At 37.3% G+C, this 367-nt stretch overlaps 1 long non-coding RNA gene across 1 annotated transcript; it reads left to right on the top strand.

Moving 5' to 3' along the window:
* The first annotated feature begins 6 nt into the window (after window positions 1-6).
* LOC104775294 lies at window positions 7-308 on the top strand. Its single transcript, XR_765820.1, has 2 exons — window positions 7-153; window positions 250-308. It is a non-coding gene; the product is annotated as an uncharacterized LOC104775294 (long non-coding RNA).
* Window positions 309-367: the final 59 nt, after the last annotated feature.

Raw genomic sequence — 367 nt, 5'->3', positions numbered from 1 at the left:
TCCAGTAGTTCATCTTCTGATATGATCAGCTTTGATTTGTCGAATGGGGATCCATATCCTCATCTTGCGGTAGCTTTAGATGATGATCAATATGTGGAGTTTCACGTAGATGAGCTAGCAGATTTTCCATCTAATGCAGAGGAAGAAGAGAGGGTGAGAATAAATTTAAAAAGAAGTGTATTTTTCACTATGAGCCCTCTTTATGACTATGCTATATATTTGTTTATTTACATATCTTAATGGCCTCAGATGCTGATGGAAGCAATGATGAAATCGCTGAAGGATGTGGAGGTTGAAACTAATCAGAACAAAGAACCTTACAGGACCAATACAGAGAACACTGAAGAAAAAGAAGGTAATGCTACTG

The sequence above is a fragment of the Camelina sativa genome, unplaced genomic scaffold (assembly GCF_000633955.1).
Source record: "Camelina sativa cultivar DH55 unplaced genomic scaffold, Cs unpScaffold11653, whole genome shotgun sequence".
NCBI classification, from domain to species: domain Eukaryota; kingdom Viridiplantae; phylum Streptophyta; class Magnoliopsida; order Brassicales; family Brassicaceae; genus Camelina; species Camelina sativa.
The sequence above is the reverse complement of the archived record's forward strand: the minus strand, read 5'-3'. Positions and strand labels throughout refer to the sequence as shown.